The sequence below is a fragment of the Rhinatrema bivittatum genome, chromosome 1 (assembly GCF_901001135.1).
Source record: "Rhinatrema bivittatum chromosome 1, aRhiBiv1.1, whole genome shotgun sequence".
Classification (NCBI taxonomy): Eukaryota; Metazoa; Chordata; class Amphibia; order Gymnophiona; family Rhinatrematidae; genus Rhinatrema; species Rhinatrema bivittatum.
In genome coordinates, this window is record NC_042615.1 from 149,411,214 (window position 1) to 149,435,973 (window position 24,760).

The following is a 24,760-nucleotide window of genomic DNA, read 5'->3' on the forward strand; positions in this document are numbered from 1 at the left end:
TGACCACGCCCCCGGGGGAAGATCCTGAGAGGGACTACTGGTCAGGCTCAGAGTTAGGAGACAGACACACACTAGTTCTTTTATTAGACAGTATACTGAACCACCAGAGGTGGCAGTAGTGAGCTGGAATGCCCGGCTGGGCTGTAGTCCCTCAGATACTAGAACAGTGATCCCTGGAGGCTGAGCAGTAGAGAAACTGAAATATAGTGAGTAGGCAGGGTATGCAGAGTTCATGTACCGAACCTGATGGTAACACTCACACAATGTCTCATAGAAGCCCAGAAGCTGGAATATATAGGCCCTCGAGGAGTGAGTACCTGGTTCCAGGGAAAGCTCTGAGAGAACGATGGTAACTCACTGATGTAGTTGTCAGTGATGACTTCCAGGCAGAAGAGAATACGGAGCAAGTCTGGGAATGAGGGCCCTCAAGGAGTGAGTACCGGTTCCAGACTGTTACCTGAAAAACAAAGGAGAGAGCGAGGCCCCCGAGGAGCAGGTACCCCTGGTAAGTCCGAGGAGGCAGAGTAGCTTAGGTAGAGTAACCCGTGTACCATAACCTTTGCTAACTCGATGTGTTAGCAAATACTAAGACCTTATATATCCGTCGTGGGTGATGTCATCTCAGGGGGACACCCCTGAGATTCACGCCATCGCCGGTATTTAGTCGGGGCCGCGCTGCACGCGCGCCCCTAGGCCTCCAGGAACATGGTGGGTTGCAGCATCTAGCTGGTCCGGGGACGCCGGAGGACTTCGGCAGAGGGACGCCGCGGCAGCCAGTCTTCCCACGGGCGAAGAGGGAGGCACCAAAGAGGTAAGGAGGGTGGAGAGAGGGCGTCGGGAACCGACGGACACAACACCTGCTTCCTGGCTGGCAGAAGGGGTGCCACTTCTGCTTCTGGAGAGGTGTCCTCTCTTTCCTAACTCTTCTTCCTACTCCCTCTCCCATCCCTTCCTCCCCCTCCTCCTGCCCCTGCTTTGCCAACTCCCTTTCCCTCTACTCTCTCACTATTCCTAGCCTGCTGTCCTCCTCCCTCCATCATCACCTGCCTATTCCCCTCCACCACCTCTTCCTATCCATTTCCTCCTGCCTATCTCTACTCCTGTCCCTACTTCTACTCATACTTTGCCTCCTAGCACTCCTGCCCTCATCCTCCCGCCTCCTCTCCACCATATTTTCCCTCCTCTCATCACGCCTCTCCTCTCCTCCTACTCTCTCCCATGCCTTTCACATTCCATCCTCCTCCAGTCATACCACTCCTCCTACTCCACCACTCCTCCACCACCACTCCTCCACACCAAAAGACAGACAAACTGTACAAATTAGCAAAAACTTCCAGTCCAACAAAGAAGACAAAAGATCAAGGCAAAGGGAAACAGTTGGCAATAGAAGACCAGACAATGCATTCTGGTAATCGAATCAGAAAAAGCTTCTACTCCCACTAAACCACTTACCAAGTCTCCTCTTCTCTCTCTCCTGTGCCTGACATACCCTCAAAGAGGAAGCTGCAGGAAGCTGGAATATATAAACTGAAAAGATATCACACCATGCACTAATTTACACTAGTTGCATAAACTGATGTGGCACGCGGTGATGCAATGTGCCGTGCACTAACACAATGCACCATACACTGATGCAACACACCATGTGCTGACGCAATGTACCATGTGTTATTTATCTTTGCGATGCGTAAGGCTGCAAATTAGCCTAACCACGCCCTTTTTTATCATGGGCACTTTTTTTAATAGCTTTTTATGAATCTAGGCCAAAGATGGAAAAAAATCAGTTTGAGTTAATGGATAACTACTAAGTATGGCTCTGTAGAGTCAATTTGGAGTCAATTTTAATTCCAAGAGAAGTAACTGACTCTTTACAGACATTGGTTACATCTCTGATAGTCGGTAACTTAATAAGGAGGCAATTTTTCTTACTAATCTATAGAGCTTTGAATTTCAAATGATTTAATTTGAGTTTGTGTTCTCAGTCACAAAGAAATAGCATCAATATAAGCATTCAGGTTTTGCCTATGAATTGTTTGTGAAGAAATCACACATTGGTCATCATCAGCAAAAAAGAAGGCGCTAAAGCTCAAGCTTTGAATTAAAGTTGACAAAGGAGCTAAATAAATGTCAAATGATATGGGAGTTAGAATTGAGCACTGGGGAACACCATAATAAAGTGAGTGAAAAGATGAAAGGGAATTATTCCACAGTATTCTGTAAGTACAATTTGAAAGAAATGATGAGATCAATCTAATGCTCTGCCAGAAAACCCTGACTAGGTCTTGTAATCACTGATTAAGAAAGGCGAGATCAAATGAAATCAAATGCTGCATTCATGTCTAAAAAGACTATCAGGCTGATGCAATATAGTTCACTCAGTTTTAACCCCTGGTTGGACATGCATTTTGGACGTGCGTCCACAACCCCTTACGCTATAAGGGGATTAGCACATCTAAAACACATTCTATGTTTATCTTGGCCAGTAATGAGACTCAACCCCGCATGAAGCTAATAGCACCCATCACATGTAAATTCATGTTAAAGAGGCTATTAGCTATTCTCCCCAATGAAAAAAAAAATGTGCGTCCCAATGTGAACATTTTTACCCTCAGAAATCAATGCCTGCCTTGAGCAGGCGTTAATTTTTGAGCAGCATAAAAAGTGTACAGAAAATCTGAAAATACGGCTTTTTTGTACTTCCTCCAACTTAATATCATGGTGATTTTAAGCCGGAGGAACAAAAAGGAGAACGTTTAAAACAACATTTTTTTTAAAAAGTGTGCCAGCAGTCAGGTTAGGAAAAGGGATTATTGTATATATGTAATACCAATCCATCATTTAATAATTTATATTTTCTGAAATATATCTAGATGATGATTTCAGGAATGGGTGAGACAACTTCATTTGAAAACTTCACTATCCATAATCCTACAATGGATTGCAGGACAATAGAAAATAATTTGGCAAACTGTGGGTAGAGTTTTGAGGTCATATAACAAGATATGTAGATGACCTTTGAACCAATGGAAATCTTGTCATGTTGAATTACAATTTTGCTTAGTTGCACATAGAAGAAGAAAAGATGAGTGCCGCTGACCTGGACCTCCAGCCCTTCCCACGCCTTCTCCACTAAAAAATCTTAACTTTACCCTTTTGCCTCTCCCCCCCCCCCCCCCCCCCCACACACACACACAAACAACAACACACCACCCTTTTCAGCTAGGCATCCTCCCACCCTTTTGGTTACCTTGAAAATCACCCCTCTTGTCCTGCTGGGATCACAGTGCTATGCGATCTTGGCATACACTTCCTGTGTTAGGATATAACACAGGAAGCATACTTCTACACTACAAAGTACGCTTCCAGAGTTATTACCTAAGTGAAGCTGGAGGTGTATGCTAGGATCGCATAGCCCAGCGATCCTGGCAGGACAAGAGGGGACATTTTCAAGGTAACCTGGTGGGAGGGAGGGTGCATGGCAGGGAGGTTGGTGTGTGTGGATGTTTGGGGGGGGGGGGGGGAGGCAAAGGGATAAAGTTAAGATTTTTAGCGAGGATGGAGGAATAAAGGGCTGGAGGCCTGAACAAGCAGTGCCCATCTTATTGAACTATAGATTGCTTTTTAATATCAAAATAATATCAAAATTACCAGAAGCCAAGCTTGACCTGCTGCTTGAGTCTCACTAATGGCCAAGAAGAACATAGAATTAGGATTCTGGCTACTCCCTGTGTACACAGACAGCTTTCCATTGCTAGGCTTTCAATTTGAGGTGCTTACTATTTCAATAGGCTGTTCCATATCATCTAGAGATGTGCTTCGTGTTTTGCTACCGGGTCGTTTTTTGACTCGGATACTTCATGGTAAAGTTCGGTTTTCCCCGTTTAGTTTTTTTGAAAAAAACCCAAAACTAAACGGGGAAAACCGAAACCGGGCCAAAAAACAACGCGGGAAAACAAAGCTAAAAAAAACCCCCCACCCCACGCATTTAAATTAATTTTAGTACATTACATACACCCCCCCCCATCCCGATCCCTCCCCCTCCCCAAGACTTACCAACATCCCTGGTGGTCCAGCGGGGTCCCCCCCGGGTGCCATTTGACCCTCCGTGGTGTGCCCAGTGTGCTAGTGCTAGCCATGCTCAAAATGGTGCCGAATAGCCTCTGAACTACTATGTCACAGGGGCTACCGGCGCCATTGGTCAGCCCCTGTCACATGGTAGGAGAACCGACCAATGGCGCCGAAAGCCCCTGTGACATAGTATGGGCAAAGGCTATCGGCGCCATTTTGATTATTGGCAGCCGACGACGACATCGCTCCCGGACCCCCGCTGGACCCCCAGGGATTATTGGCAAGCTTTTTGGCCAGCTTGGGGGGGCCTCCTGACCCCCCCCAAGGCTTGCCAATAATCCCTGGGGGTCCGGCGGGGGTCTGGGAGCGATGTCGTCGTCGGCTGCCAATAATCAAAATGGCGCCGATAGCCTTTGCCCATACTATGTCACAGGGGCTTTCGGCGCCATTGGTCGGTTCTCCTACCATGTGACAGGGGCTGACCAATGGCGCCGGTAGCCCCTGTGACATAGTAGTTCAGAGGCTATTCGGCACCATTTTGAGCATGGCTAGCAGGCACTAGCACACTGGGCACACCACGGAGGGTCAAATGGCACCCGGGGGGACCCCGCTGGACCACCAGGGATGTTGGTAAGTCTTGGGGAGGGGGAGGGGGAGGGATCGGGATGGGGGAGGGGGTGTTATTATATTTAATGTTTGGGGTGGTTTTTAATTAAAAAAAAAAAAAGTGCCCCTCTCCCCACACAAACCGGAAAAACGAAGTTTCCCCGAAGTTCGGGGAAAATCCTTTTCGGGTTTCGGGGTCCCCGAACCAGGACGAATTAGGCAATTTCTTTGTAATTGCCTAATTCGTGATAAACGATTGCACATCTCTAATATCATCCACATACTTAGAGAAGCTTAGCTCTTTCCTGCATTAGGAGGCTGTCTGACACATGAGACTAATGCAATGGAATTACTTAGCCTAAATCTGACAAATTTTGCTAAAGTTGTTCAGAAGCTATTCTTTCTTGGAAACAGTTCTCACACTGACACACATTATGTAACTGGATTCAAGTGTGGGAAAGGAAGAGATAAATAGCAGATTGCAGAATCACAATAAAAAGCTAGATGTTTTGAGAAAACTGTATGAAGTCTCTCAAAACATACTATCAGATGTGAGGATGGAAAGGGGAGGTATAACTGAGGGAGGGAAGTTTATTGCAGTACTGAACAGCTCGTGTGCCAACAGTTCCTATTCACATTTACCTTAGCAATTGGTGTTGAAGCACAATTACTACAGGATTTGGGTGGCCACCTATCTGTGGCTACCCAGTGACCACACTGAACTTGAGTTGCACTCCCAAGTGTTGGATGAAATCAAATGTGCCCTTTTTGCCATGCTGTGTAGCCAAGTGTCCAGTGGAGTGAACCTAGTCAGGTGTCACCCACAGCATCGCCTTCCTGGAACTATTCACAATTGTAGTGGTCTTGCATGTACAGGGCAGCCACAAGAGCAATAGGAAGGTGTTGCTCTGGTGTGATAATAAAGCAGAAGTAAACATAATCGATTAGGAAGATGCACTTTAGTGTTTAAATTGCTAAGAGAGTCATTTTTATAGTGTCTGGGTCTGAATGTAGCTGCACATACAAAAGCATGTTCTTGGCTCCTGAAAGGAGATTGCTATCTCTTGTGTTAAAAATTGGTCTTATTCAAGAAGCTTGTGCCAGGAGTGGAGCAACTGGGACCACAATCTTGGATGAACTATGGACATTTGGAACTTGGAGGCAGATCTGTCACTCCATCCAAGTAGCTGTGTTTCTGCAGGAGTAAGCAATGGTGGCAGGGCTTGATCCCTGAACATTTGGAGGTCAACTATATCATTGCTATGCAGGTCAGGGGCATTGTTTGTTTACTCACACCTGGCTGGCCTAGCTTGCTTCTCCAAATCATTGAGTTGGCTGACCTCTACACGCAGTTTTGTGGTTAGGAGGGTGATGATAGGATGGCCTCGAGCAGTTGGCCACATGACTTGTAACACATGATTGCTTGTTATTACTATAGTGATTCCTGCTGTCAAAGGAGACATGCATGTTTGAAGTGGCACTCTCTTTGATGGCCTTCTCTTTATTGTTCTTTCCTGCCCTGAAGGTGGATGTATTGGTGGCTGCCACATGCAACATGGATTGCATGTCTGGCCTTTTGGCATCTGGTATCTTTCTGAGTAAAATTATATGTCTGAACCCAGTGGTCCAAAATGGATCAACAGGGAAAGTGGGATGGGTTATTATGCTGTTTAAAGTTCCAGGGTTGGCTACTTACCCAATATGGTACCATTCTGTTTTGACCTTGTCTCCCCTGTTTTCTCTCCTCCAGTCTACAGGTCTAGCCAGTGGCAATGGATGTTTTGAATCACTGGGCACTGGTTTATCTTTGGCGTAGAGGGGCATATGAAGTCAGGAGACTTTGGAACACATTTATAATTTGATAATCTTTATGTTCTTTTAAATTTAAATCTTTATTTACATTTGTTTTTTATTTAGTTATGTAAACCGTTTTGATTAAACACTGTTTGTAAAGACGGTATACAAACACTTTTAAATAAATAAAATAAATTTGGGACTAGCATCTCAATATGAAGGGCGCAGTGGCTTGACCAGAGGGGAATGTGATGGAATAAACATCTTCCCCTCCTATGATAGCTGCTAACTCAATCAGGTCACCCAGATGTTTTAGTCATTCATCTTGGCGGGGGGGGGGGGGGGGGGGGGGGGGGAGTCAGAGAGAAGCAGAGAAATAAGTTTGGCAGTTTGTCTGATTGGCAGCTGGTGGATATTATCAGGATTGACATCAGGAGCCTCATGTCAAGAACTGGTTTTCAGAACATGTTAAAAACATTCTGACATAGCCATGTTTTGGCATATGGGCCTGCCTCAGAGGAATAATTAAAAGCAAGCCAAAAGTGTATTTAACAAAACACCAAATGACAGTCACTGAGCTGTTAAGGTAGCAGATTCCATTTCATCCAGCAGTTGTGGACTGTTCACAATCTACTTGTAAACAGAGTCACAGTGAAAACAGAGTCTAAATTAAATAGAGAGAGAAATGAATTATAGACTGTGGAACATATCCCTTCACTTACACACACACACACACACACACACACACACACACACACACACACATATAGATAGAGATATATAAGTATTGATACTTATATATAAAATTAATATAATGAGTGGCATCTCACTTAAATGTGTGGGTGCCACCAATGGGATGCTTGTGCACCCAGCCACAAGGCCATACACTATTCATCGATGCACTAGTCGGGGAAAGGTGATGAGCCCTAGGGAGAAGTCCTTTGCTGCACCACTTCTATGGTACCGGCTGTGTGGCCTCATGGCCAGTAAACTGCATGGCCTAGTTGCTCTTGCTGCACTGGCTGATGACAGGATGCCCCATGATTGGCTCCCAAGTTGTACTTTAATGTCATCAGCTGGGGCCATGTGTGCTTCCGGCCCCTGATTGGCTGCAGAGAGGGCGTGATGCTGCAGGAGAGGGGTGCAGAAGCTGGGAAGAGATTTAAATTGGGACAGTTCCAGCAGCTCTACTTCCATTGCCTGCCTTGGGTTCCTGTGCCTTGTACCCAAACCATCCCTTTCCCAGTTAAATTTGACTATATTAGTAGACATTCATATAGATGATATCAAATACTTTGTTACCCTTTTGAACTGTGGTACTCAAGCATTGTGCTTGAAAAAGGAAGATTTAGTATAGGGGAGTGGTAAGATGGCCAAAATGAAGTCATGGCTTAGGTCACAGCCTTTGAATAAATAACAGTAACCTAGGTGGGCAATGAACGATGGGCCTGGGAGCTGAGTAAGGATGACACCCAATGGAGTTTGATTACCATGACAGGAAGGTTGGCAGGCTTGCTATGTGGCAATCTGCCTGGTCACCCCCTTCCTCCCCAACACAGCAAGCAGGCAAGACACCAAAGACCTGAGGTGCAGAGCCTTGGGCAACTGCCAGCAGTAGTCACGGAAACAACCAAAGACCCTCCTTGGAGGAAGATAGATGTAGGCGCTCTAGCACCCCAAAAAATTGGATTCCTTTGTCAGGTATCTAATAAATGGCTGCAGCCATTAATATACAGCTGCACAAATTATGACTTGATTGTATGTTGCATATATGCAAGTGCCAGATGACTGCCCTGGTTTTATATAGCAAAATTGCTTACCTTGTAATAGGTGTTATCCCAGGACAGCAGGATGTAGTCCTCACATATGGGTGACATCGGTAATGGAGCCCTATGTACGGAAAAACTTCTTTAAAAGTTTCTATGAAACTTTTGAATGGCACCGGAGTGCCTACTGAGCATGCCCAGCATGCCATGATATTCCCTGCCACAGAGGTCTCCCTTCAGTCTTGTTTTGTAGCAATAAGCGTTAGCCAAAAATAAAATAATAAAACGTAACGGACCCAACTCCGCGGGGTGGCAGGTGGGTTTCGTGAGGACTACATCCTGCTGTCCTGGGATAACACCTATTACAAGGTAAGCAATTTTGCTTTATCCCAGGACAAGCAGGATGCTAGTCCTCACATATGGGTGATTAGCAAGCTAGAGGCTGAGTCATTTTGTGCTGAAGTAACAGTGAGGTATTGTTGTTGAAATGAATCAGCCGAAATCACAGCAGGTTGGATGTAGAAGGAGTTGGGATTACACTGGAAACAAGTTCTTTAAGACGGATTGTCCATAGGCTGAATCTTGTCTTCCTTCTTTGTCTAAACAGTAGTGAGCTGCAAAAGTGTGAAGAGAACTCCATGTTGCTGCTTTGCAAATGTCCAGAATAGGTACAGAGCGTAGGTGTGCTACTGAAGTTGACATCGCTCTTACTGAGTGTGCTTTTACTCGCCCTTGAAGAGTAAGGCCTTCTTTTTCATAACAAAATTGTATGCAATCTGCTAACCAGTTAGACAGAGTATGCTTACCCACTGCTTTACCTGGTTTGTTTGGATCATAGGATACAAACAGCTGACTGGACTTTCTTTGGGCTGTAGTGCGGTTTAAATAGAAAGACAATGCACGCTTACAGTCCAAAGTGTGTAAGGCTCTTTCTCCTTGGTGAGAGTGAGGCCTAGGAAAGAATGTAGGTAAAACTATGGATTGGTTCAAGTGAAATTCCGTGAAAACCTTAGGAAGGAATTTAGGATGTGTCCTGAGGACTACCCTGTCATGGAGGAACTTTGTAAAAGGTTCATATGTGACTAGTGCTTGTAGTTCACTGACCCTTCTGGCAGATGTAATGGCTATGAGAAATACCGTTTTCCAAGTAAGGTATTTAAGGTCACAAGTATTTATGGGTTCAAAAGGAGAACGCATAAGTCTAGTTAGTACTACGTTCAGATCCCATTGTATACTTGGGGAATGAACTGGAGGTTTAATGTGAGTTAGGCCTTTCATGAATTTACTGACGAGAGGCTGCGTGGAGATAGATGCATCTCCAAGCTTGTTATGATAAACTGAGATTGCACTTAAGTGTACCCTTACAGACGATGTCTTAAGACCAGAATTTGAGAGGTGGTAAAGGTAATCTAGTAGCGAGGCAGTGGGGCAAGTGAAAGGATCTAAATCTTTCTGAGTGCACCACAAAGTAAACCGTTTCCATTTGTAGGAATAATTCTTTCTAGTGGAAGGTTTACGGGAAGCTATCAGCACTTGAGATATAGCGGTTGGAAGGTGGAGTGGCTGTAAGATCAAGCTTTCAACATCCATGCTGTCAGGGACAGGGATTGAAGGTTGGGATGGCGCAACTGAGCCTGTTCCTGAGTTATGAGATTGGGAGCTACTCCTAGGCGAATTGGATCCCTGACTGAGAGATCTAGCAGTGTGGGAAACCATACTTGTCGAGGCCAATATGGGGCTATGAGTATCATAGCTCCCTTGTCCTGTTGTAGTTTCACTAGTGTTTTGGTTATGAGTGGTATCGGTGGATACGCGTATAACAGGCCTGAATTCCAATGGCGAGCAAACGCGTCCTTTGGTAGGCTGTTCTGCTGCCAGAGGAGAGAGCAGTAATTTTTCACTTTGTAGAGTTGAGATGCAAAGAGATCTATCGTCTGTTGACCCCAGCGTTGAAAAATCTTGGATGCTATTGCTGGGTCTAAGGACCATTCGTGCGGTTGGAACTGACGACTGAGGCGATCCGCTACTGTGTTGTGGATGCCTGCTAGGTAGGTGGCCCGTAGAAGAATTGAGTGTGTCAGGGCCCAGTCCCAAATCTGTGCTGCTTCTTGACAAAGGAGGTAGGAACCTGTACCGCCCTGTTTGTTGATGTACCACATGGCTACTGTGTTGTCCGTTTGGATCAGAACAGTCTTGTGCGATAAGCAGTCCTTGAACGCATGTAGCGCATAGCGTATAGCTCGAAGCTCCAGGAAGTTTATTTGAAAAGAGGCTTCGAGCTGTGTCCACTTGCCCTGTGTTTTTAGATGACCAATGTGTGCTCCCCATCCTAAGGTGGATGCATCTGTAGTCAAAGTCACTTGTGGAACTGGCTGCTGGAAAGGTAGGCCTTTGAGCAGGTTGTCCATTGATGTCCACCAGAGGAGTGCAGATCTTAGTTCTGGTGTGATATGAATGGGAGTGGACATTGGTTGAGTGGCTTGTATCCACTGTGCTTTGAGCGTCCATTGTAGTAGTCGCATGGTCAATCTGGCCATGGGAGTAACATGAACTGTGGAAGCCATGTGCCCTAGAAGAATGAGGCACTGGTGAGCTGTTACCTGGAATTGTTTGCGAAGATTGTGAGTCAACTGGACAAGTGTTTGAGCACGGTCTCTTGGAAGAAAAGCTGTTGCTATTGAAGTGTTCAGTTCTGCACCTATGAATTGTATCAGATGAGTTGGTGACAGATGGGATTTCTGGTAGTTGATGAGAAATCCCAAGGAGTGAAGCACTTGAATGGTGAGCTTGAGAGAAGTAAGAGCTCCTTCTTTTGATTGACTCTTGATGAGCCAATCGTCCAGGTAAGGGAACACATGCACCTTTTGCTTGTGGAGGTGTGCCACTGCTGCAGCCATGCACTTTGTGAATACTCGTGGTGCTGATGCAAGGCCGAATGGCAGCACTCTGTATTGAAAATGCTGATCCAGTACCCGAAAGCGCAGGTATTGGCGATGAGGAGGAAAGATGGGAATGTGAGCGTATGCATCCTGAAGATCCAGAGAGCAGAGCCAATCTCCCCTTTGAAGAAGAGGCAGAATGGTGCCTAGGGATACCATTCTGAATTTTTCTTTTCTTAGGAATTTGTTGAGATTTCTGAGGTCTAGAATGGGTCGAAGGCCTCCTGTTTTCTTTGGAATGAGGAAATATCTGGAATAGAATCCTCTGCCCTTTTGAGGCCCAGGGACTGGTTCTATGGCCCTGGCTCTCAGAAGGGTGGATAATTCTGTTTGAAGAATTATGGAATGTTGATTTATTGTGTACGAGTGAAGTGGTGGATTTTCCATTCGGATAGTTAAGAAATCCAGCCTGTAACCGTGAGTCATGATGGATAATACCCACTGGTCGGTGGTGATGGAGGTCCAATTGTTGTGGAAGTACTGTATGCGACCTCCTACTGGTGTTTCTGGAAACGGGTTGATGAGGCTGCTGCTCTCTGGGGCTTTTCAGAAACCAGAAGTAGTTGTTGTTTGTGGAGGTGGCTGAGGTCTTGCTGCCCTTTGCCTAGGCTGTTGGCGTTGTGTTGGGCGGTTAGCCCTTGGCCTACCTGCTGGGGGGTAGTATCGACGTGGACGGTAGTACGGTCGGCGAGTGTCACGCCTGGGATACTTTCTGGAAGAAACTTGAGTTTCTTGAGGTTGAGAGGATAATTGTTTTAAGGTCTCGGTGTGGTCCCTTAAGGTTGCCACAGCTTCCTTAATCTTGTCCCCAAAGAGGTTATCCCCCAGACATGGTAGGTCCGACAAATGCTCCTGAACCTCTGGACGAAGATCAGAGGCCTTCAGCCAAGCCCACCTTCTCGCAGCTATGCCCGATGCTGACATTCTTGCTGCTGTCTCAAAGCAATCATAAGTTGCTCGAACTTCATGCTTGCCCGAGTCAAGGCCCTTGTGTATAATATTTTGGAATGACTCTTGAAACTGCTCTGGAAGGGAAAGAGAGAGTTCCTGAACCTGTTTCCACAGGTTCCTTTGGTACTGGTTCATGTAGAGCTGGTAAGAAGAAATTTTTGAGACCAGCATGGAACCCTGAAAAATCTTTCTTCCTAAGTTGTCCAGGAATCTACTTTCTTTCCCAGGCGGTAGGGAAGCATGGGACTTTTGTCGTTTTGCTTTCTTTGGGCAGATTCAACCACCACTGATTGGTGAGGCAGTTGAGATCTCTGGAATCCTGGAGTAGGCTGTACAAGGTAAGTGGCTTCAGCCCTCTTGTTCACCGCTGGTACAGAACTTGGGTGCTCCCAAATCCTGTGCTGTAATTCCTGGAAGACTTCGTGAACCGGGATTGCCAACATTTCTTTGGGAGGGTCCACAAATTGTAGGACTTCCAAAGTCTTCTGCCTCTCATCCACCTCTGTTTGGATAGGAAAAGGGATGGTGTCCGCCATTTCCTTAACGAAATTAGTAAATGAGAGGTCCTCAGGTGGATATTTTCTATGGTCATCCGGTGGAGAGGGCTCTGAGAACAATTCTTCATCCGAAGAATACTCAGAGGTAGAGTCCCCAGGATCATGATGTGGTATGTAAGAAACTGGGTCACTAGGATGTGGTGGCACAGGTGAACGAGGCCTAGAAGGCCTTGGTACTCCTGATGGGCCTGGGACTGGGTCCAGTGGTAAATGCCTTGGTACTCCAGATGGCCCTGGAACTGGATCCTGTGGTAATTGTTTGGTAAGGATATCCAAGAGTGAGTCCAGTTTGTTAAAGACCGGATGTAGCATGGTGACATCCCCAGGAGGAACCGGCGCTGGCGTCGCTGGCACCGAGGAAGGGATCGGTAGAGGCGTATGCGGCATAGGTGACTGTAGCGGGGTAGGAATCGTCTCCGGTTCCGCTGCCATCGTTGGTGACTTCGGAATCGACGGAATGGGCATCGATGGTGATGGCACCGGCATCGTTGGTGGAATCGCCTCACGTAGCGCTTGTTGCACCGCTTGACGTATCAGGGAGTCAAGTTCCACTCTCACAGCTGGTGAAAACAGAGCAGCTGTGGAGGGAGGCGGTGGAGGCGATGCCGATACCCCCTCAGAGCCCTGAGGAGGTTCGGAACCCGGCACCGATATCGGTGGGGAATGCCCTGCAGTAGGCCTTGGAGCCTCTGTCTCCGTCTGGGTTTTCTTTGCCGGAGAGGCCGAACCTGTGGAAGTCTCTTCGGCCACCGTATCCTGTCGCCGTCGATGGTGATGGCGATGCTTCTCCTTTTGTTTATCGCTTCCAGAAGTCGATGCTTTCGATGATATCGACTGGGATGAAGCTGAGGCGTCTCCTGCCTCCGGGTGTTTTTTCTTCATCATAAGCTGACGAACGGAAGCCGATGGAGAAGACTGCGTTGAAGTCGATGCCCATGGAAGCAGTTGTATGGAAAAAAGCTGCTCCATTTTCTCAGCCCTCAGACGACGACCTTTACTGGTCATTTCAGCACAAGACTTGCACGTTTGAATGTTGTGGTCTTTGCCTAAGCAAAGAACACATTCAAAATGCGGGTCGGTAATCGACATAGTTCTTGTGCAGTTTGGACACTTTTTGAAGCCGGAGGCCATGGCGCCGGACGGCCGTCGACGGCGAAAACCCCAAAATTATCGCTCCCAGCCGGGAATCGATAACAGAAAAAAGTTACCGCCGGTAATAAAATGGAAAAACCCCTGCGGCTGATCAAATTTTTCCGAATTTTTTACAAGGTGAAAATCACCTCAAGACTCCTATTAACCCGCGAATCTAATGGCTTCGCGGAAAAAAGAAGACTGAAGGGAGACCCCTGTGGCAGGGAATATCATGGCATGCTGGGCATGCTCAGTAGGCACTCCGGTGCAATTCAAAAGTTTCATAGAAACTTTTAAAGAAGTTTTTCCGTACATAGGGCTCCATTACCGATGTCACCCATATGTGAGGACTAGCATCCTGCTTGTCCTGGGATAAATATATACACACACACACACACACACACATATACATGTAAACACACTTGTAAAAAGCTACTAATCTTGCTCTACCTTTTTGAAGAGTTGATCCCAATTAATCTAAATCATCTCTTCAACCAGGGTTAATCTACAGCAACAGCCAAATTTTCAAAACCCCCCCCACGCATAAAATCCGGCGGTTACACATGTGGCTGGGCCTTGCACGCGCTGCGCACATTTTAGAAGGGACCCAACCACACGCGTAACCCCTGTTATGCGCACAAGAGCCAGGCCTCACAAAAGGGTGGTCCTGGGGTCAGGGAGGGGTGAAGCTAGAGGCAGGGGGTGGAGCTGGAGGCAGCCGGTACAGCGGCCATTTGCCACTGTGCCAGGGGATCGTGCGCTGGCAGCTTGCTGGCGCACACAACTTACGCCAGCTCAGGAGCTGGCGTAAGTTATGAAATGAAGGAAAAAAAAAAAGTCAGGCCGTGTTAAGGGGTCAGGGAGGAGAAGGGAAGAGGGAGGGAGGGTAGGAAAATTCCCTCCCAGTTTGCTTCTTAATTGGAGCAGACTGGGAGGGAACTGGGGGAGGCCCGATCTCATTGCCATACATAAAGTGACCAAATCTACCCCCCACCCCTGCTGGCCTGGATTTTATAACATGTTCTCGCCAGCTCACACATGTTATAAAATTGTGCATCCATGTGCGAGTGCCAAGTAGCTTATACACATGGAGGTGCATGCCTATGTTTTTAAAATCTACCTCTAAATGCACAGCACTTTTAGGGCTGAATTTTCAAAACCATTTTCAAGCATAAAACAGTTATTTTGAGCAGCTGTTAGAAAACAGCCTGGGACTCAGTGCGCTTAGAAGTATGGATATAACTCATTTTTGTGAGTACTTTTATGTACATTGGAGAGAGGCATTCCAGGAGCAGACGTGGAACTTAAGTGCTTACTTTTGAATTTTACAAAATCTGTGCAAAAGTTAACCTCACAAGTTATACCCTCTTAAGATCAGGTATAACTTTGTGCCGCTTAGTTTGTGTGCTTACTAGGTGAATTACCCAAGCTCTGAAAATGTGGAATCAAATCTGCACATAAAAGTTAAATGCAGATTTTATTGCAACGCCTTGCAGTGATAACATTTTTTCCCTGTGTTTCTTTTACTATCTTAGCAGAAGAATTAACTAGTCAGTTAGAAATTGGATTAGTATTTAAGTGAAATAATTCCACTTTATCCGAATAGATTTTTATATCCTAAAGTGTTATTGAAACTCAGCTGCCAGCTCTAGAACATGATGAACTGCTTTGTTTGAATTGTGTAGGAGAAACAGAATACCATCCTCATGTAAAAATAGTTTACGTTTAGCATGGCAATTTAAAAATCTCACTTATCCTGTAATGCTTCTTTCTATTGATGCAGAAAAAGCATTTGATAGGGTTGAATGGTCTTATCTAGGTTTTGCTCTCAATAGATTGAACTTCAATGCTGCAAACCTGTGACTGCGATTATTGCAAACAATGGATCTCAGAATGTTTATCATTAGGAGAAAAAGAAGATGGGAGGCCCATTTTCCCCTTTGCTCATTGCAAGTGCATTTGAATCTTTTGCTATTACTATTAGACAGAATTCAGAGATTAGACAGTCAAGCAGGAGACAGAGTGTTTACAATTTTTTGATAAAGGCAAATTAATATTTATATTGATATTGTGTTACCTTGAATAAAATGTGTATATATATATATATATATATATATATATATATATATATATATATATATGATGTTGTATGATGTTTTATGAAATTATTCATCATTTAAATAATGCCTGATTGAACTTTTAATGTATAAAATCTGTGTTTACAGAAGCAAGCATGGAAACTACATTTTAATATATTTGGAAGAATTTACATAGAGGACATTAAATTCAGGTTGCATGACTTACTCTTTGCTAGGTTTCCTAAGTGTCTCCCTTTCTTGTTGTTTACATGATTTCTAGTAGAGATGTGCTTTGTTTTTGTATCTCGAGTCAGGCTACGTGTCGGCCAACCTGTGGAAAACTTCGTTTTCCATCGAGTTGTTTTTTTTCTCTCTGCAATTTTCGCCGAAAAAAAACCCAAAACACCCAACCCTTAAAATTTTGTTATTTACAACCCCTCCACCCTCAGGACCCCCCCAAAACTTGCCTAAAATCTGTGGTGGTCCAGCGGGGGTCCCGGGAGCAATCTCCCGCTTTCGGGCCATCGGCAGCCAGTAAACAAGTTTTTTTGTTTTTTTTTGGCGGGGGGTCCGGAGGGTGGGAGAGTTGTAAATAACTAAATTTTAAGGGTTGGGTGGGTTGTTTTTTTTTTAAATAAAGGTGCCCCTCTCCCCCATGCTAACCCGAACAACAAATTTTCCCCGAGGTTCAGGAGCAGACAATAAAGTTACACAGATATGTAGGGTATGCATGCGGAGGTTTTCAGTTTTAAAAATTGAAGATACATGCACTAGTCTTGACCTTACCCTGGAATGTCTATACCCTGCCAATTCTCCGCCCCTTTTCCATCTCCTGATTCCTGTCAAGTGCATTGGTACATATGCATATATAATGTGTCTTTTTAAAATCCACATTCTTTCTGTGCAGCTCACATATGTGGGCATTTTTGCATGAACAACACTTTTAAAATTGACAGGTTAGTTTCCATCCATACTCTGTAAACTATCCCTGGAATGCCTCTTTTTAATATGGCTAAAAGAATGCATGTTGTGAAAGTGCATATGCACATTCAGGCAAATGAATATCCACTCATTATCTGGCTAAAATATAGCTGGATACGCTTTTTTTTTTTTAATCATATTTTTATTCATTTCTCAGACAAAACAATTAGATGGATAACTTTTCAGTTATCCATCTAAATGCCTTTTCAATATCTACTCCATAAAGTATAAAAGTAAATCCAATTAACAGAAAAAGAAAAACAATGCCCCAAGTCTATACAAGCCCTCAAATTTGAGGAAGATCCATTCCAATTATCATCATAATAAAAATGTTTTAAAAAGCCAGTTGTTACACAATTGACCATACCAGGCATAACAAAAATTATGTTTTAATAGTACCCCAAAATACACTAACTCCAAAGTGACTCAGAATTAGGATCCAACTTCTGGAAAAAAAGAGAAAGAATCCATACTCACTTTGCTCACACTATCTTGGTACCAAAATACAAAGATTTTCTCTTGATATTTCATTGCTTACAGTAAATTTTCAAAAAGAATTGGCACAGCACTTGTTATGGGTTCAGACTGTGCACACTGGTATCCTGCCCAGGGGCTCTAGCCTGGGGGCTAATCTCATAAATGCACACAATTACTGGGATTATACCTGGGGCCTTAAACCCAGGAGCTTAACCCCTACACAGAGAGCCACACACAAACTTGGATTCAGTACATCATGGTTCCAGGTAAGAAATTAAGTTTATTTGAGCAATAGGAGGATAGAATAAATAAAATCAGATTGTATAGAAGAAAGTAATGGTTGATAATAACAGTTAATACAGAGATATAAAAAGCTTACATTTCCAAAAGATCAGCCAAAGGATCAGCCATTCCATCACATTCAGGGTTCTCTCTCTCCTCTCTTTCTTGCTGTCTCCCCTTATACACTACAAACACTTATGAAAGCAGCCACGTTCCCTCCCTCAGATTTCAGAAACAGCTGTGCAGCCTTCATTCTTTCTCTCAGGCTTTAGTATAAGTTAATTGCTATTTTTCTCATCATAGACTTAGTGGAATAACTAAATAAACACTCTTGCCTGTTTGCAAACATTTCACAGTGCAAGACAGTAAACAGGAGTTCACTCAGAGGTTGGCTTGTGGCTTTCAAAGTAGTCTGTATCTGGTGAAAACTCTGAATCCATACAGCCTATCCTCTATATACATCCTCCACAAAAGTAACAACAAATGACTCAACAGCACTAAAAACCTTCTATATTCTGAATGCTACTGCACACATCAGGAAAGACTTATATTTTAAGACCCATGAATAAGACATCTCTATTGTGGTAAAACCATTTGAGAGTCCACTCCTTGTCCAGTTCTACAGCATATGAAACCAAGAGGATAGCCTTGGACACCTTTACCTCTTGAGATGATTAGAGGAATAGAGAGAGATCCAGACTATCTTCCAATCTCAGCAACTTGTTGCCCATCAGAGCACTTTGATGTTGAAAGGTGGTTTGTTAACTCCAAAGAATTGGGGATTGAGTGGTATATAAGCATTTTAAATACATAAACAATATGGGTTAGATTTTAAAAAAGTGCACGTGGGTGTACATATGCTCGCGCTACCCAGTGCGCGCACTTGTACACCCAATTTTATAACATGCATGCACAGGTGCACGCAAGTTATAAAATCAGGGGTCGGCGCGTGCAGGGGTGCACAATTGTGCACCTTGTGCGTGCCAAGCCACGCTGCCTTCCCCCATTCCCCCTAACCTGACCTTCCCACCCCTTCCCCTAACCTTTCCTCCCCCTAGCCCTACTCTAACCCCCAAAAAAATTTCATTTTACCTTTTGCTCCGACTACCAGCACACGATCCCAAGCACAGCTTCAAATGGCCACTGTGCCTGGAGCCTCCGACCCTGCCCCACCCCCAGACTGCCCCACCCCACCCATACCCCGCCCCCTTCCCACCCCTTTAGTAAAGGCCCAGCGTGCGTAAGGCTGTTTCCGCACGTAAATCTAGAGGATTTACACGCGTATCCCTTTTCGAATCCAGCCCTATATATTCATTATGGGTGGCATAACTTCATTCAAGTAACACTTTAACATTTCAGATGGAGCTCTATGTATGCTATTCAGGGAAAGTTTAAAAAAATTGCAAGTTAGGAAAAATAATAGAATTCTTCAAATTTTCTATTTTTTTAAATAAATAACTGTGTTTTAAGAAAATAAATATTCAACTGAATAGATGAAACCTGACCTTCTAGGACTTCTTCCTGAATAATGTTCTTTAAAGTGACTTCCTGAGACATAGACTTAGGATCCAATGAACTAAGGTAAATATAATTGAAAATAGAGAGAGGAAGAATTCTAGAAAAAACAGGGAGCACAGGCTACTGGTATTTGCCTGGTTTGGCCATTTTAGAAATCTTCCTTAGCATATCTAAGTCATTTCCATGCATGGGCAGTTTAGAAATCTACAATATGTGATTCCTAAATTCAGCAATTTGTTCTTCACTGCATGTCTAAGCACATCAATTACTACAGATTCTGCTACACACAAATGCAATAGGATGGCATTTTGTTTTCAACAATTGTGAGGCACTTCAGCTAATACAAAATAAGATTTATGACAAGCATCATATCTCATAGTGTTATACAGCATCAAAAAAAAGTTATTGCCAAAATTGTTACATCATAGTCCTGATGTTTGGGTTTTCATTCATGTCAATAATTGAATACTTGGATGGATAACATCTTTCCTAGAGCTAATCAACTTATTTATAAATTTTCTTACTACTAATGTAAGAAAAGGTTTGCACAAGTTCCTGGAGGAGAAGGCCATAAATTGCTATTAGTCAAGTTGACTTAGGGAATAGCCACTGCTTATTATTGGTATTAGTAGCATGGAATCTATTAAATGTTTGGGTTTGCCAAGTACTTGCATCCTGGATGGACCACCTTTGGAAACAGGATGCTGGGCTTGAAGGACCCTCGGTCTGACCAGGTATGGCAACTTCTTATGTTCTTATATATGTTAAACTTTTCAAACATAGGATAGAATACTTTTTTGGATGAATTTTAAAACAGCTGCGTGCGTAAAAGTCAGCATGTATGCGCATGGCCGGGCCCTACAAGCGACACGTGCATTTTCAAAAGGGCCTGGCCACGAGCTTCAGTGTCGATATGTGCACAAGTGCCGGGCCCTGAAAAAGGGGTGGGCCATGGGGTGGGGGAGGGGCGGGGCAGGGCAGGATGGAGGCCGGCCGAGACAGTGGCCATTGGCTTCTGTTCTGGGGAAGCAAGCACCAGCAGCCAGCCAGCGTGTACACGTTGCTTCTGCTCTGATGGAGCAGTAAGTAAAAAAAAAAAAAAATTAAATTCTTTTAGTTAGGTAGGGGGTAGGGGTCAGAGTGGAGAGGGGAAAAAAGTCAGGAAGGTTAGGCAGTGGGATGGGGAAGTTCCCTCCCAGTCCACTCCTTAATTGGAGCAGACTGAGAGAATTGGGGGAAGCCAGATTGCGTTGCCACGAGTCATTTGCTAAAATTCCCCCTGCCCCCTGCACATGCCCATGTGGATTATAAAATCCATGCATCCATGTGTGCGCGCTGAGAACTGCTTGCTCATGGATGCTTGCGCGCACCTTTTAAAATCTACCCCTTTGTATATCATACTGTATTTATATACAGAGTAAATCCAAATTGCAGAATAGAAGCGCTACTGCACGCACAAAATCACAACAGTCAACAGGGAAATGTGCAGAAAGATTCAATGTCCACACTTCTTTGATGCAATCACAATTTTTATATTCAGACGGCAACTCCACAGTGCATTAATACAGAATTTATAGTACAGAAGGGTCCCCCGACATGGACCCATGTTTCGACACCAGGCTGCGTCGGGAGGGACGGGCAAACAAAATCTTTGTTGTTCTAAAAGATAAAATACAACAGGTAGAGAAAAATATTTTAAGCCAATGGAAAATAAACGCAAAGGAGCACGGCAATAATGAGTAACAGCAATTGTGCCATATTGTAAATTTTCAACAATTATAGAGTGAACATGTCTGACAGACTAAGATCAGTCAGTAGAGGGAGAAAGGTGTCAACAAAGCATAGAGTAACCAACTCAGATTTTATCGGTAGTCACCAAGGATTCATGTATAGCATTAACATAATGTAATAGACTGTAATACACACAGTGTAAAATAAATTTAGTTAGGATCACAGAACCGACACAGTTTTTAGGATGGTCTATCACAAATTTTAGCAAAGAATTTTATCACAAGACAGACAGTACATTAGGGTAGAGGTAATGACCGCCGGCACAACGGGTTGATTAAGGGTCAAAGCCAGCAACAATCTTAAATAGCAATAGGTACGAATTTAAATTCACCTTACTAGAAAAACAAATGACATACCTGAATTCAGTTTCAAACATTGGCGTCACTGGGAGAGCAACGCGAGCAATACAACGGCGGCCATTTAACTTGGAAAATTTGGCGTGAAAAGTTCAGTAGCCAATCAGAAAAGAGATGTCTACAACCAGACGTAATGGAGAACTGAACACAGTGTGTGTAATGTAAAAATGGCCGTGAAAGAAAACTACCAAGGAAAAGTAACAAAGCAGTATGTCCGGAGACATCAATACCATAGAAGAGATATTCTCCCCAAAATTCATAAATCCCTGATCAAGCCTCCTGGATGTCCAATTGTTTCGAGTATTGGTTCTTTGCTGGAACCACTATCTAAATTTGTTGACCACTTTCTTCAGCCCTTTGTGTCCCTCAGTAAATCATACATAAGAAATTCTGCCCATCTCATTACCATTTTACAGGATTTACAGTGTCCCCAGGTCCCCTTTTTCCTAGTCACCCTGGATATCATATCACTTTATTCCAATATCCCCCAAGATGAAGAAGTCACACTCATTGAAACAATTTTGGATTCACGACCGAACCCACATCGTATTCCGACACATTTCTTAACAGCACTCACCAGATTGGCCCTGTCAAAAAAATGTTTTCTATTTGACTCTATTTTCTATCAACAAGTGAAAGGCACGGCAATGGGCGCCACTATGGTGCCCAGTGTCGCCTGCTTATATGTGGCCAATTTTGAAAATGAATTTCTGTATTACTCCAGCTAGTGGTCTAATATCTCATTGTGGGTACGATATATTGACGACGTCTTTTTGATTTGGTTAGGTACCGATATCCAATTCTTTATGTTCCTAGATTGGCTTAACGACTGTAATCCTCACTTGCAATTCAATTTTGATATTCACCCCTCCCAGATATCTTTTTTGGACATTAACATCTCTCATAATTCACAGGTTTTTACAACCACTATCTTCAGAAAATCAACAGATCGTAATACGCTATTAGCTTTTGATAGCCAACACCCTCAATTCCTAAAAAATAATATACCTTTTGGGCAATTCTTAAGATTGAGACGTCTCTGTTCTTCTAAATCTGAGTACATTCTGAAAGCCCAAGATAGGATGACTCGTTTTAAAACCGAGCGTTTTGCCTGATGAGTAGACAATATCTATGGATAGACATAGCCTTTCCGATAATCTTGGTCGTCCCTCTGGAATTTTTGATATTTTTCAGCTTTGAGGTTATTTTTGAATTTGTCCAAATTTTGTTTAAAGTCTGAATATTGACAGTCAAAATCTTCTAGTGTTGATAATGTTTTGATGGTGTCCAGTTGGAGCGTAAGTTCGTCCTGTAAGGATGTGGTAAGTTGTTTAGTAGTTTCTATAATTAAGATCATCAGATCAAACGAGCATTTATTAAGGATTTGATTCCACCGGACTAAAAAATCTTTATTGTCTGTATGTAAGCGAGGCTCCTTTCGAATCCTTAAGCCACATGGAATTCTTTTAACACGGCAATATTCTAGCAAAGTCAAAGCGTGAAGTTCTGCCCGTGTAAGGCGCTTTTGGAGATTGATGATGTCAAGCCAAGATGCGGAAACAGAAGTGGAGGAGGCAGAATCAGCAAAGAAAAGAGGGACGTCTGTCAGAATGGCCTTGAGGGTTTCATCAGAGTAACTAAATGTTGTGACATCAGCCAAAGGCTCCATTCAACCGGCTCCAAAACCGGAGACAGTCCAAATAGCAAAACAGGAGCGTTACTGCATGTACTAAATCACAGCAGTCAACAGGAGAATGTGCAGAAGAATTTAAATGTCCACACTTCTTGGTGTTCATATCTGTGTTAGCTGTATTTAACACTTTAAATTAATATGGTGTGTATTTTTTATTACTTTATACTGCGTTATACCCTAAGAGATTATCATGTGTTTATGCCTTATTTTTGGTTACCTGCTATATAATTTGAGTTAATCATTTGTTGTCCTATTCCTTTTCTGCTCGTTCTTAGTCTGTCAGATAGGCTTACCTTTCAATAGTTAATTTATTCTGTGACTGTTCCCCGAACATGATTAAAATTTTCTAGCATTGCTATGTTTTTGATGTTCTAGCACTGCCAAGCTCCTTTATGCTTTTGTCCACTGTTTTCAATCTTTTTTTCATTTGTCGTCTTTTATTTTTTAGAATAATAAAGTTTTTGCTTTCCCGTCCCTCCCGACGCAGTCTAGTGGTGAAACACGGGTCCATGTCGGGGGACCTGCTATATATACAAATCTCTGTATTACACTGTGGAGTTGCTGGAATAAAAATTTAAAAATTTGTCTTTGCACCAAGAAGTGTGGACATTTAAATTCTTCTGCACATTCTCCTGTTAAATGAAATAACGCCATTCAATTTCTTTATTCAATCCAAATGGTATAAGACTATGCAAATTGAAAATCCATCTTTGTTCACGGCGTATAAGAATCTCAGACAGGTTACCACCCCGACGTGGAGGGGGGCATTACATCAATGATACAGAAGCGGAGTGAGAGAATACCAGCATTGGTCTTTTATAGGCCTGGAAGACTGATGTCATCATTTGGTGCCATCAGGGCTTTCCTGTTGCTGGCCCTTTAAATGGGGGAATGTGAGGTACATCAAGATGGCCCAGCAGCAGAGGCTAGTGGCATCAGGCCATGATGAAGCATGGTGTCCAGCAACATAGGGGGGCCGGAGTCTGTAGGCCATGTCAAAAAAGAAGAGATGTAGTTTGGACAGGGAAGTGAGTATGGCGGTTTGTGGGGCCACCACGAACCAAGAAAAGCAACATCTATATTCCACTGGCTTCAATGTATTACCCTATTCTTTCAATTAATTTGCACAATATGGATATCAGACTTACAGGTCTGTAGTCACAGTCCCCAATTTCCTGCAGCAGCTGAAGGGTAGTTTGTGAGGCAAGAGTTAGAAAATTTAGTGGCAAAGTTTCTGAAATGTCATTTGTGGCATGTTTGCATAATTTTCATATTAAAGTCATCAAAATTGGATCTGACCAAACTTATCCATTGCCAATCTTAATAATTATCTTACAGCAGTAGCCCAATGGTTTAGTAAACACAAACTCAGATTAAACTCCTCAAAATCTGAACTCCTCTGGCTCTGCCACCAGGGTAATCCCCTATATTTGCTTCCCTCACTAGCAGGTACCCTGTTATATCCTAAGGAGTCAATACGAAGCCTAGGGGGTCTAACTCAACCAAAATTCCACAATGGAATCTCAGACCACAAAACTCCTCCTTCATATATCTGCCATGTTAGTCCATGCAATAATCACCAGTGGAATTGACTACTGCAATTCCCTATACAACAGCTTCTCACAATACAGTACAAGTACAAAGTGTCTTCAGCTCCTACAAAGTATTGCCACTGGAATTTTGGTAAGTGAAAAAGCAAATGACCACATCAAACCTATTCTACATCAACTTCAAAAGCAGGATAAGATGTAAAATACCCTGGGCCTGATTCA

The 24,760-nt window shown here is 43.7% G+C and overlaps 1 protein-coding gene and 1 long non-coding RNA gene across 2 annotated transcripts in view; one reads left to right on the top strand and one right to left on the bottom strand.

Annotated features, from left to right (window-relative positions):
- The window catches only part of GABRA2 (gamma-aminobutyric acid type A receptor alpha2 subunit), a 211,221-nt gene that overhangs the window by 152,630 nt on the left and 33,831 nt on the right, over positions 1–24,760 (top strand). The gene's annotated exons all lie outside the window — the stretch shown is intronic.
- The window catches only part of LOC115084077, a 55,065-nt gene continuing 50,992 nt past the window's right edge, over positions 20,688–24,760 (bottom strand). Inside the window, exon 3 of the long non-coding RNA XR_003854466.1 lies at positions 20,688–20,807. This is a non-coding gene — a long non-coding RNA (uncharacterized LOC115084077). The remainder of the gene's footprint in view (positions 20,808–24,760) is intronic.